Here is a 14,201-nt window from a genome sequence, read left to right as displayed (position 1 = left end):
CCTGTGGAAGAAAGTCCTACTCACCAAGGTCCTCCGGCAAAGATCACGTCCTCTTCTGTCTGCAGTAATCTGGGTCTTCAGAAAAAAAAAGCAAGTGTCTCAGTACCCTCGCACTGACAGGAGAGGCGCTGAAGTTTCACCTGCAGCGCCTCTCCTGGAGCCCCGGACCCTGGAGCTCTGGACCCCGGACCCTGGAGCCCCGGACCCTGGAGCCCTGGAGCCCAGACCCCGGACCCTGGAGACCCAGACCCAGGGCTACCTATGGGCTCAAGAACGGTAAGTATCAGTATGTATGTGTTATGTATGTATTAAACTTTTATTTTTCATGTGTGTCAGTGTGGTTATTTAACTATGTATTTTACTGTGGAACTACAAGTGCCAGCAGGCCCTTTACTGTCCTGCATTCTGGGACTTGTGGTTCTCCAAGTCCCAGCATGCAAGGGAGGCTTGCTGGGACTCATAGTTTCACAGTATAAGACAATAGTTTTTAATTCTATTTTTTACACCATTTTATCAGCTCGATGCCCACCGCCCAGGGGCATCGAGGACAGCACAAGGCTTCAGCCTGGCCAGGTCAGTCCTGGAGGGGGGGACCCCTTTATTGGGGGGTCCCCACTCCCCCCAGGACCCCTGGCCAGGCTGACCGGTCAGAGGGCTGAATGCTTTGGCCGGGGGAACTTGTATAAAAAGTCCCCCCTCCCCGGCTGTGGCATTACCCTGCTGGCTGGTTGGGCCTGGGGCTGGTTCTTAAAATACGGGGCACCCCTAATCATTTTGTCCCCCGTATTTTGGAAACCAGCCCCGGCCCTGGAGCCTGGGGCTGGTTTTAAAAAATACAGCAAAGCCCTATTTAGCCAGTTTCCGGATTTTTTAGAACCATCCGCGGCTCTGCCTGGAGCTGGTTACGGCCGGTTAGTAAATTAGGAATCACCATTCTTTTGAATGGTGATTCCTGTCGTATTTTTCCAATGGTGTATTCATTCGTATTTGTAAATACAAATACGAATGTCCCATCAATACGTATATGAATTGCCGTATTTTCGGGATAGTAAATCCCGAAAATACGAATGTGTAAAAAAATAGGTGTATTTCTGGTAATAGGTAATACACCTATTTTTACAAATTTGGCTTAGTAAATTTCCCCCTTATTATCAATATCAGTGTCATTCACATCTTTTTTATTCATTTTATTGCTTGTTTTAATTTATCCCTTTCTCATGTGAATTAATAAATTGTCAAAAAATTTTTTACCACACACCTGACCTATATGTTTATGTTATTGTAATTTATCACTTATACTAATCTTTAGTAAATTAGCGCAGTCAACCACCCCTTTTTTCTGTTTTCAGAGGCGGAACTAGTGGCGGTGCTAGGGGGCACCAGCCAAAATCTTGCCTAGGGTGTCATTTAGGCTAGGGCCGGCTCTGGTAAACTGAAGTTTGCATTGGTCTTGCAGATATCTCGCTGGTTTCCCAAACTCACAAGTACAGTACTGTAGAAGTAAAAAAAAAAGGCCAGAGTTGTAAAACACCAGTTTGTGGCACCAGACCCGCTTTCTAACATGGAGCAATGGAGCAGAAACAAATACTTATTTATGCACAGATGAATAATTTGTTTTACTTTTGTTCATAGCATAAAGTTAAATACAGATAGCATGTCAGAACATTCCAACCCACATGCCTAAATAATTTATACCGTTGGATTATTTTTAATGCTGAATACTGAAATATGCAGATCTGATTTGAAGTATAATAAACAAAACAAGACACACTAACAAATCTTAAAGAGTCTTTCAAAGAACCGTCAGAGTGCCATGAATCAGACCACAACTAAGCAATTGCACACATCAACAGAAAAATAGCTTTACAGACAAATAGTCAAAACCATCAATAGAACAAAGATAAAACAAGTTATATGTGCCAAAGAAAACAATCCATCTGAAACATACTTTATCTTTTTAGTACAACCTTAAAAGATATATCACTGAAGTACAATACTATTGTGGTCACAGCAAAGATTAAAATAGTAGATGGACTTGATCACTGCAATATCTTATCGCTGCTCTTCATGGCAATATGAAATCAAGTTTAAAGTGTAAAGCCCCCATACATACTGTAATAAGTAATATTACAAACCATCCCGCTCATTTTGGCCCTTCTGAGTGATGTCATTTGTAAAATTGCTTAGTGTGTACGCTCAATATATAACGATGCGCGCACCAGTGGGTCGTTAACAATGTCCTCCGTCATCTGTAAATTCAGCACAATTTGACTATATTGTCAATGACTACATTCTCTGCATGAGACCAGGGACTTCAGTCATTAACAATATCACTCAGTGTTCATGCACTATATCGTTAGCTTGGGAGACAAAGGAAATTGTTGACAATATCACTCAAAGAGCATATTGTCTGGTGTGTACACCTTTATTCTATCTCATCATTAAAAATATTTGAGACTCCCTCAGTTTTATATAAAAATATAGAAATATAGGAGGTTATTCTGGTTGGTGCGGAACTTTCCGAATTCTTTCGGAGCGGACCGCACGCCACGCTGTGCGGACATTGTAAGAAGAAACGCCCACAGGTCCTCCGCATTCGGACGGACTCGCTCTCTAAGAAGAGGGTGTGTTTTCGGACCACATCCAAACCGTGCGTGTGCGGTGGGAACACAAAGATTCTGCACGGTCTTACAGCATCAGAACGGACGGGAAGCTGCCCGTACGCACCGATGCAGTGTATTTACGCAAAACTCAGGACTATTATCTGAACTCATAAATCTGTCACATGACACACTTATGCAAATAGGCTACCTCATAAAAAAGGGTTTGTTTGTAATTGTAATCAATTAAATCCTATTTGATACTTAAACACATTACTACCACTTTACATTAACCCTTATCCCCAAATGTGTGGTGTTATTGCTGAATGTAAAAGTGACATGTAAAATTATATTATTGGTACCAATTTCTGACCATTGCTTGCAGTGTAAATGTGGGTAAATTAGCAAACATGCAGTGGTGTTTTAGCTTATCTTTGTGTCTTTAAGTAATGGTCCATTTAGGCAGCAATGCTTCCAATTGAAGCAATGAAAAGAGTGTAATTAATGAGTAATGAGTAGAGGAGTGGATTGTATTGTGTTCAGCTGACAGTGCTTCAGGTGCGGGCGTACTAATTGGGCAAACCAAATGCCTAGCACATGAACAAGTGCTCTCCGCAAAGTGAAACTTGCTTATGAAGACCGCATATTTCATGCGTGTTGGTTCGTTTGCAGTCGGTGTGCTGTCCGAATTCACGCCTACCAGAGTTCGTGCACTCCCTCGTGTACGCCCATATTTATGCCCAGTTTTTCCAACCACGCCCTTGTGTAAGTCCGAATGACGCCCAAAAACGCCCATATTTCCCGAGTCAATTCGGTGGACATTGCTGTACGCTGTTAGTGAGAACGATTACGGAGACCATGCGTGGCATATGAGCATAGCGTTGCCTACGCATGCGCAGACGGCTAAAATGCACCCTCCGAAAGAATTCGGAACGGACAGCATCGACCAGAATAATGCCCATAGTTATTTGGTGCATATAGATGATGTTAAGAAAACAACCTGCAATTAAAAAGAATGATAAGCAAGAATCAGTAATCAACTGATATGTTTAAGTACTTGAACATGTCCTTTAATCAAAAGGATCGATCACCACTACTTTGATGCTCAGAATCAATGATCAGAAGAAACATTTATGATAACTCCCATTGGCCATTCATTGTGATGGGCCTCTTTATCCTTTAAAAGAACAAGGTAACCGATCTGGAGGTTGGGTTTTGACATCTGTTATTTGTGACTACTTTAAAGCATATGTAGATTATCTGTCTTCCAGCAATGACAAAACACATTGGACAGGTGTTGAACCTGTTTCCACTGAGGTCTGTAAATGTCATTGTGGTCTCAGATTTCAGGAGGAATTAAAGCAGTTCCAATCTTCTGAGAAAGAAGAGTGGCTGGATTAAGAATGATTGGTGAATCAGGGTCTGAGGATTCTGAGACAAGTGGTCTTGCATTAATTATGGCAGATACTGCTGCAAAATGTTGATAAAACTTCATAAGAGATGACTTGTGGTCCTGCAACATTGAATCGAGGGTACAATTTCTCAACAACAGGAAATCAATTCGAGGTGGGTCGACAAATGGCATACCCCACTCACTCAAAAGGATGCTGATACAAGTGTATCAATGTATCTTTAAGATGGGTGGTGTACCCGTACTCCCGATGTAGTATGCTGTATAACATATATCACGGTTTCTTTCATAGGTTTCAATCATTTTATTTGATATGAATAACATACATAAAACTTGAAGTATAAAACCAAAAAAATATCAAATAAATTAAAAACTGCTTTATAGTGTGTGTGAGAGTGTGGAGCCAATACACCTAGATCCAAGCAGGTGTGGACAACCATGTTCTCTTGCATGTAACACTAAATCTGGGTCAACATGTTTTGAGACACAGTCCCTTCCTCAGGTTGTCCACACCTGCTTGGATTCAGATCCAATAGAACTTTCAAATGGGATCTTAGTTATTTATTAACAGTTTCTTATATAGCGCACACATATTACCCAGAGCTTTACAGAGAATATTTGAACATTCACATCAGTCCCTGCCCCAGTGGAGCTTACAATGTATATTCCCTTCCACATGTACACGCACACACATTCATTCTAGGGTTAATTTTGTTAGGAGCCAAATGACCTACCAGTATATTTTTGGAATGTGGGAGGAAAGTGGAGTACCCGGAGGAAACCCACGCATGGTGAGAATATACAAACTCCGCACAGTTAGGGACATAGTGGGAATCTAACCCATGACCTCAGTGCTGTGAGGCTGTAATGTTAACCATTACACCATCCATACTGGTTTCCACAGATTCTCTTATTATTATTATTGGTACTTGTTTCCTAGCACGGCGCCCGTCGTGGGTCATCGCATACCTTAAGTTAAGGTATGCGATGGACGCAACAGACGTGATTTTTGGGCTATTTGTAGCCTTTTTCCCGACAATTAAAAAATCGCATCCATCGCATGCCTTAACTTAAGGTATGCGATGCGACCGACACGACTGACGCGATTTAACATTGAATGCATTGTATTCAATGTTAAATTCCTATGTAAAATCGGGTCCATTGTATGCCATTATAATGGCATACAATGCGACTGATGCAATGGACCCGATTTTACATAGGGAACAATGTTAAATTGCTCAATGGACCCGATTTTTGATTGTATACCCACCCTGATGGGTAATTTGTATGTGAAATGCCCCCCCCCCCATTGTAAACGCCACCCCACGATAAACGCCAACCAGAAGCAAGCGCAGCGAGGCTGCGAGGGACGGCGGTACCTCCAATCCTTTTCACACCCCCACTATCCACGTCATCGTGGAGTTGATTTAAATAGTGTGGCAAGGGCAGCGAGCCACCGAGCCTGAAGCGTGGCGAGCGCACGCATAATACCTGTGAAGTAATGCACGTCCGCTCGCCACACTTGGGGTTGGCGTTCAGCGTGGGGTGGTGTTAACAATTGGGGGGTATTTGACCCATCAGGGTGGGGATACAATGAAAATTGGGGTCTGGGGGCATTCAACATTGGGGCCAATATAAAATCGGGTCTCAGGGAGTTTATACCCGTCAATACATGTAAAGAGAACAAAAATGGTCTCATAGCATATCACACAGTTTAATCCCACATGAACATAGATACATAAACAGACATTTACAATAATTAAAAATAAAATTGATGTAAAATTGTAGGTAAGTATATCTCCAAGCAGAGTCCGAGTCCAGATTTAACCAACGCATTTCTACCACCTTCTGTGGGCTTTTTCATGGTAGGTGTATGTGCTTACTAACAGATATCTGCCTTTTAAATGTAGGCTGTCTTATTCCCATTCATGAATTAGCATATATACTTATGATCCAAAGGAGTCCAATTACACTTCCGATTGGTTCTCCTCTTTTGCCAAGACAACATGCTCAAACTTCCAGGCAAGGCGGGTTAAGTTTCCATATAGTGATTATAGTTGCCCCAGTAACCAAGGTCAACATCCAGGCCCGGTGATGGAGCTTCCTGCTATAGCACCATTATACGCGTGACTGGACTTTCGACTTCCGCTACATGACATCCGCCCCGAATTGCGTCCTGTTGCTCTTTCTTACTCTTAGGGCAGAAGTTTTCCTATTTGAAACTTACAACATCCCATAAATTAAAAAGATCAAATATTGCAATACTCAGAAGAAATAACCATACATTTGTATAGAAAAAAATACAAAAAAACTCATAAAAATATGTAAAAAATGGAGTAGATTGTTAAAAGGTAATAAACAGAACAATAGGATCATTATAAAAAACAAATAAGTTCAAAATCATCATTAATACCATTTGGATTTAATGTATTAAAATCACAAATAATTCTCATCTCAATGCTGGCTAATTGTGCATCCAGAATGGTCCTGCGTATGGTTCTGCACTCTACACACTTAATAGCAGATTTACAGACTTTAGCAAAATGTTCAGTAAAAGCACAACATCTGAAACATACCCCACAAAGTTCCTTGCATTCCTGGAGTGGTTTCTTTCTGAAACCACTGCATTTCTTTAGTTGATGTGGCTTCTTATGAATGGGACACTTGCGATTGGGGTTTTCAATCCTTTCACCTTGTCAGAAGCTGATATTGATGTCGGAAGGATTTCAGTCCTTTCACTCCCACTGGACTTCTGTAGTTTTTGTAGTTAGGGTTTTCATACTTGGGGGTAGGTGAATCAGGATGGCTTCATTCACTGTAGGAGAAGCTTGGGTCATTCTTGGATTCTGCCATGTTCTTTGACAAACTCACAGAAGTAGGAAAAGAGGGGTAGAAAACTCAATTTTCCCTTTTGTATTTTGACCCAAGTGTATTCCACTTTTCTTGAATACCGTATGGCAGCTTGGAAACTATTGGGTTTACCCCATGAGCTTTAACCAGGTAACTGAGGCCAGGTTCATGAGTATCTGCATTGACCAGGTGGAGCTCAGAGTAGAGTAGGTCACTGAGCTTGTCCATGCCGGATATTATTTGTAAATCATGCAGCCGTTTGAACAGAGTGTTCTCTATTGCTTCAATACTTCCAAAGCTTCATTTTAACCTTTCCCAAGCAGCAATGAGGCCTGTCACAAGAGTAACCATGTGGATGGATCTGAGGCTCTTGACATGTTCTGCAGACTGTGGGCCAAGCCATGTGAACAACAGATCTAGTTTTTCAGCAGCAGTAATGCCAAGGTCACTAATTGAAGTCACATTTACAACCTCTGTAATTCTCAGGCTTGTCATCAAACCAAGTGATGTCAGGCTTAATAAATTCGCTACGAACCATGTATCTTGCGAAGTCTGGTATGTCTGTTTTCTCTGACTTTTGGAAAGGAATTGATGGCTGAGTATGGCTGTTCATATTATTCGTGGTGTTCTGGGTAAGAGACATAGGGAGATACAGAGGTGCATAGGCATTCAGCCTAAGAGTTAGTTTAAGGTCCCTAGGGCTCGCTGCATGTGTAACTGTGTGGTTGCCAAGGATCTGGTGTGACTTACTGGCATACTGTTTTTTGACCAGGCAATTGTATATTGAGGTGTTGGACCCTGGTACACTGTGGTGTGTGCAATGTACTGACCTTGGATTTGGTGTGTTAAATAATGATCTGAGTCCCTTTGTTTGCAGCAATCAGGGGTTCAGTTTTTTATAAGGAGGTTCCTCTGCCTCTCCTTCACTTAAACTGTCTCTTTCACTTCCACTGGCAGCTTGTTCCAAAACTTTTATACATATCATTGCTGTGGCATGCTCACAGCTTCTATTTTTACCTTTTTGTGTGCTGCTCTGGCTTCCATTTCTGACATCTTTTGATTAAAAATGGCTTGTATTTTTGTAGTTTCTGCACAAAAGATGGTCGACATGTGACTGTAAGTTTTGCCATAAGTTTAGGATATTGGAAGAAAGTTCATGCTTCCTACCTTCAAGATTCTCTTTAACCTTTCATGTAGACTTACGGTATTTAGACTGCAGGGTGAGATCCATAACCTCTCCTTGTTCTGAGTGTACTGATGGAGTGCCTCTCAGTCAGCGCTGGCAATCGCCAGATTTCCTTAGCTGGTGTTCGCCCATGGAGAGGTGCTCCATCTGACGGTAATGCGTGAGCATCTCACACGCTCGCGCAGTCACTCAGCGGCGGGGAGCAGAATGCCTGCCCATCTCCGCTTCAGGGAGATGGGAAGGGTTAGTGGGGTGCGGTGGCTGTAGGCAGCGACAGGGGAGCAGTGGGGAGGTGGCGAAGGGTGGTGGAAAATGCCGTCAGAACAGGGCATGTGAATGGGTGGTTGGCACAGGCTGGTGGATAGTGATTCTATCACCAGAGCAGCTCCGATGGAAGATGCCACTTTGTGATCTCATCTAAATGAGCACCACTGTTCATACTTTCATACTGTCCTACTGTGTATGTATGACTGAATAGTCCACTTTGATAGTTATGTATTACATTCTATCTACCCTTTCTATATATTTTTAATGTGTTATTAAAAAATATTTATCAATGATCAAAAACATATCCAAGTTTTTCATGGTGCATTTGAAACTGCCATGTACAGTTTTTACCTCATTTGAATATGATTAATATATAATTGTATGCTTTTTGAGGCATCAAAGATTTGAAATTGCTTATATTTGTTTTATATTTTTTTTAGGGACATGTAACGGACATGCATATAGAGGTATTACTTTTTTCATGTCTTACATTAAACAAAAATAGTACAATTTGGGATATATAGATATGTGGCTTGTACTGCAAATTTTATATCTCTAATAAATACTTATACTTTGTGTGGGAAAAATATCTGCAGTATGGCACCACAAACTACATTTCACAACTTTTAAAAACTAGATAAAAGAAAACTGTTCTTCATCAACAATTCATTTGGTTAAATATGATTACAGTTACTGTTCTGTACATGTTTTAATTTCATCAAATTTAACCAATTTGGAACATATCATTACTACTTGGACCTGAATAGATTTTATCACAAAAAAATAAAAATAAATGCATAATATTTTTTTAAATAATGCAAGTGTAATAAATGTCTATAAATGTATTTCTTTATTTATTGCAATCCTTATTTTTCATGTTTATGACTTTATTTTTATAGTTTATATTTAATTTGACTGTAATTTTATGTTGGTGGCATTGTAAAACCTCTTTTACTCAAGAGAAAAGAAAAAAGGACTGTTTAAAAAGGGCTAGTTAAAATAAAATTCTATTTACTGGTGGGGCAAGTTAGAAAATGTAACTTTGAACTACTTGCAGCAATATCCACAGACCAATGTTAAGAATTTTGCCGAAATTTCAGTTAAAAATAATTGGCTGCAGATATTTTTCTACATGAAAGCAGCAAAATGTTCATTGTAGTCAGTTGATTTAATGTTTGCTTGCTACAGTTTTTATATACCACCGAGATCATTAACTAAAATATAACATACAGTAGGTTTGCATATTTATTTTATAAAATAGAGATATTTCTAAAATAAATAAAAAATTGACAGAATTATTTAATTTACAAATTACATATGGTTTGGTTTATATGTATTATTGTGCCTCTGTTCTTCATCGCCTTAGCTCTCTTTTAGTAGTCACTGTTGCTTTTAATTTCTACCTAAAGTTTATCAATACTCATACTATAAATTCTATAATTCACTATTAAGTTGATTACTGTATTTTTGGAAATGTAAGTTTCTTGATGCTTGTTTTTCATTTCATCTAAATGCTAATTCACTAGCATTACTTTTGGATGTACACTGTCTTTCATTATTTTTAAATTATTATCATGTCTTGTTTCAATAATAAAAACATAAAAAATATATATTTCCTGTCTGTAATGAAAATGCAGACTATAAAAACACCAGTGTGCATATACCATCACTTTTTTTTTTTAAATAATAATCTTAAACAGGCTTATGCAGCATGTGGAATAGGTTGATTTGCACCATCTCACTTGAGAAAATATTATACCTTCCCTCTGTCCCTCTGTCCAGGACCTGTACCTGGCCAGAGCAAAAAAGCGGGCAACGAAGATAGTCAAGGACCAACTACATCCTGGCCATGGCTTGTTTAACCTGCTGCCATCAGGCAGACGCTACAGGGCTATTCCTTCTAGGACCACCAGAAGCCTAAAAAGTTTCTTTCTTTAAGCAGTTCACCTGTTGACACCTGAACACCTCACTGTCTAGTCACGCCATAACCCTTTGCACATAATCTAACACTGTGTCCCCTCGGAATAACTTTCTGTATGACTGTACATGCTCCCCCACCTGTTTATATTGTTTATACTGTATGCTGTTTACTTGTTACCCACCTGGCTGCTGCACAGCAAACCGAAAACAAATTCCTAGTATATGCAAGTATACCTGGCCAATAAAGCTGATTCTGAATCTGATATTGAGTGTAAGTGTTTGCTGGCAAAAGGTGCAGGACCCAATACAGAACAAAAATGTTGGCATAAAGTGGGAAGTTTGCCTGTGAAATGAGTCACAGTGGTTTATGTTCACCTTACTCTGATGAGCCAATGTGATCTGAGCTCTATATTACTGTTATCTAATGTGATGAAAATTCAATACATTTGAGTATGGGTCATAGGGTCTAGTATATGAAGGTCAACATACATTAGGTCGACCACTAAAGGTCGACAGGGCATAGGTCGATACAAGAATTAGGGACAGAAGGTCGACACAACAATAGGTTGACAGTCAAAAGGTTGAAATGCGTATCCTTATGCATGTCCTTATATTAAGTACTAGCAGAGGAGTAGCATGCGGTTCCTCTGTGTACTGTCTGACTTCTGTGAGATTAATGCTGCTGCTTGCTACACCCTTGTCAGTGCGGGGCAGATTATCGCTGATGACTGAGGGCAGCTTGGGTAGCCACCAGTGGTTTGCTTGACGTGCAAAAGCACAAAGAGATGCTGATGATGCTTCAGATGGAACTGGAAGTGATGCGTAATGGTTTGTCTCCATGGCAATGCCATCTGCCATCGGGAGACTACTTCTCTTGGTAATATTGGTAATTGGCCATTACCAATATTATTTTTAAGTTCCCCCAATCGGTCTGCAGCATACCCCCAAGGGTGCGAGTACCCTAGGTTGGGAAACGCTGCTCTACATGATGCATTAAATATGAAGAACAAAATAGAAAACTGACACTATAACACTCATAAGGTGACTATAAGTATTCAATAAAGTGATTCACACTACATAGAAGAAAAAGAGTACTGTCCCTTTAATTGGTGTTGATCCAACGATGACAAAAAAGCAGCAATATCCTTCAGCAAGGATTTAGTAGTTGATCTCCCTAATTGATGACCGGGGGGATCAAAGAAACAGATAATGGTGCAGATCATTTAAATCAACAACATATATTTTAATAAAATGCACTCACAAATTGTAGACATATAAAACAGGGAAGCCCAAGGCAAACACTGCTCACACATCCAAAACTGTCCTGGGATGGAATAAGGGTCACTGCACACAATCTGAATAGGCAGGAGTCCTCCAGGCAAGTTGGTAGTGGAGACAGGTGGGCAGAACAAACACAGATAGAGCCACGCTTTACATGTTTGAGATCCAAAGGATCCTTCTTCAGAAGCGTGGATATGGCTGTCCTCCTGGCCATATTTATACCCCTACTGTAAGGGGCAACAGCTGATCCTGCTGCGGCCCTAATTGGCGGTTTGGCACTACTGCGCATGCTCAGGGGCAGAAGCAGTATGGCCGTGCATTCCACCAACCCGGAAGTGGGCGCCGATGCGTTCCACAGTAAGATCCAGCTGGATAATCCATAAAAAGGTGTTTTAACACCTAAAAGTGTCCTCTTATTTGATACTGAAGCATAAACATAATAAAAAAACACAATCAGTGCAAATAATGGACATATATAACATAGATAGAAATTACATACTGACAATTAATGCAACATGTTTCTATATTACAACATTTTGTTTAAAAATCTATATATTTTAAAATATCCTTCTACAGATGGAGCGGGTCTCATCCTTGCCACCAGGCCGCCATGGCGGAGGTTCTGGCGCTCCGATATTCTTCTTGCGCCGGTGTCTGCCAAGAGGCGTGGGTGCACGCCATGCAATACAATCCGCCACCACTGGGTGGCTAATACTCCATCAAGCTAGAGTCGGAGTGATATACTGTAATGTGCCAATGGAATCTCACCATTCGCCGTACGGAGCGCGCTTACAGTAAGAGACGCTCGTGCGCGATGAGACGTGCGTGAACATTGGAGCGAGCAAAAGGGCTGTGTAGTGTCATGATCCTATACAAGCATTTACCTTCACGTAGCCGATGCTGAATATTTTGAACTGTTGGTACTGTGCATAATGTGTTTGCAGGGGTGGAGGGGGTCGACTTGACCTGGAATACAGTACATTACATTACAGCGTTAATCCATTAAAGGACCGTATCAGACGCTGCCGCGACTCGGGTTTCGCAATAGGGCCACGGATGCCATTGATTATTTATAATGTGTCAGTCAGTAACGAGTACACCTGTGCCACAGCTACTGTAGGTGTTCATGAAGTGTTGGTACTGTAGAGTAAGAGGACTTGATTTGGCTACAGTACCATTGCACTATTATCTCTTCCAGGGAGTAATGTGTATGCAGCTGAAGTCAACCGCCTCCTTCCAGAGGTCACAGTTTTAGCGGCTGTGCGAGTGCTGTCTGCGGGTGGGTTGGTTGTGCAATAGTGTTCGGCATATGTGTAAGGGGCATTATGTGTTTCATGTATATAAGGGCATTAATCATGTGCAACATATGTGTAATGAGCATTATGTCATTATGTGTGTCATGTGTATAAGGGCATTAATAATGTGCAACATATGTGTAAGGGGCATTTTGTGTGTCATTATGTGTATGTAAGGCATTAATAAAGGTTGGCATAATGTGTAAGGGGCATTATGGTTATAAGGACATTAATAATGTGTGTCATGTGTTACAGGCATTACTGTGTGGTATTATCAGGGGTGCCGAGAGAAAGGGGTAGGGGGTACAATTTACCCAGGCCAAAGTCTGATGGGAGGGCCCAGTGGGGGCCCCGGGCCTCCTCCCCTTAAGTGACAGCAGCAGTTCTTCTCCTCTGCCCAGCACACACTGCTTTGTGCTGGGTTGCAGTTTGGCCATGGAGGTGGTTAAAATACAATATTTTCTCAGGATTTTTTTCTAAGGGTATAATGTGAATATTGTGAGGAGTAATGTATATAAGGTAAAGTGGTACTACAGTGTGATGTAACGTGAATAAGGGACACCATCACATGATATAATGTGAATAAAGTTGCACTACTGTGTGGCATAATTTGAATTGGGGTAAAATTGTGTGGTCATGCCCCTTCCCAGCAAGAACACACCCCTGTTTGGGCTGTGCTCCAAATGTGTGCGCTGTTTCTATTTAAAATATTGCGGGTAGGAGCACCAAAATGATGACTGCTATGATGAGGGTTGATGGTGCTGGGAAAGGGGGGGGCACCAGCCAAAATCTTGCCTAGGGCGTCATTATGGCTAAGGCCGGCTCTGGATCAGATACTATCCTCCTCACTTTCAAGAGCTGAGAGTAGGGGAGACTACGTATCGTAGACCTAGGGTGGCAACTATGATAATCCAATAAATTATTTCTGTCAGACAGATTAGCATAGAGACAAGTTGAAATATTACCCTCAGTCTGTTTGATCAATACATCCAAGTAATGGATCTCTCGATTGCTGTGGTTGTACGTTAGCTTAATGGGATGCTCACTTTGGTTCTGTGTCTCAATCAGATTGATAAGATCCGAAGGTGGACCCTGCCAAAATATCAAAATGTCATCGATATATCGATTGTAATGGACTATTCTATCTGCAATTAATGGGGTATCAAAAAACAATGATTGCTCTAACTCAAACATAAATATATTAGCGTATGAGGGGGCTACTGCCGCCCCCATCGCTGCCCCCATCGCTACCCCATCAACTGCAGATAGAATTTGTCCCCATACACAAAAAAAAAAATTGTAAGGATGATAGACATAAGCTCCAACACAATTCAATAGCTGGTCCCTGGTATAAAGGATTATGTGTCAGGAAGCTCCGTAGGGCTGCAAGA

The sequence above is a fragment of the Crinia signifera genome, chromosome 5 (genome assembly GCF_055691185.1).
Source record: "Crinia signifera chromosome 5, ASM5569118v1, whole genome shotgun sequence".
Lineage (NCBI taxonomy): Eukaryota > Metazoa > Chordata > Amphibia > Anura > Myobatrachidae > Crinia > Crinia signifera.
Note: the sequence above shows the minus strand (reverse complement) of the source record.